We start from the raw sequence: 340 nt of genomic DNA, 5'->3' as shown, positions 1-340 counted from the left end.
AAAAATATAAATCTTCGTTTTACTATGGTTGCAAATATAAAAAAATTTCTATATGTGACACGGCACCAGAGTTAAGTTAGGGTTTTTCAAAATGCTGACACGCTGAGCTCAAAAGGTTCGCCATCACTGATTTATCATCTATCTATTTTTATGGCTCTTTTTAGCTTATTGCATGAAGGAGTTACACTAGTCCAAGTTAAAAGCAGACCCAAAATGGTTACATTATACAAACTGTGAGTTTTTAAACTTTTGACAAGGGACAGAAGGGAAATGCTACTCATTGCAAGGAAACCTTCACTTAAGCTTCAGTGAGTCAAAAGCACTTAAAACCCAGGAACCT

The sequence above is a fragment of the Myotis brandtii genome, unplaced genomic scaffold (genome assembly GCF_000412655.1).
Source record: "Myotis brandtii unplaced genomic scaffold, ASM41265v1 scaffold321, whole genome shotgun sequence".
Classification (NCBI taxonomy): Eukaryota; Metazoa; Chordata; class Mammalia; order Chiroptera; family Vespertilionidae; genus Myotis; species Myotis brandtii.
The sequence above is the reverse complement of the archived record's forward strand: the minus strand, read 5'-3'. Positions refer to the sequence as shown.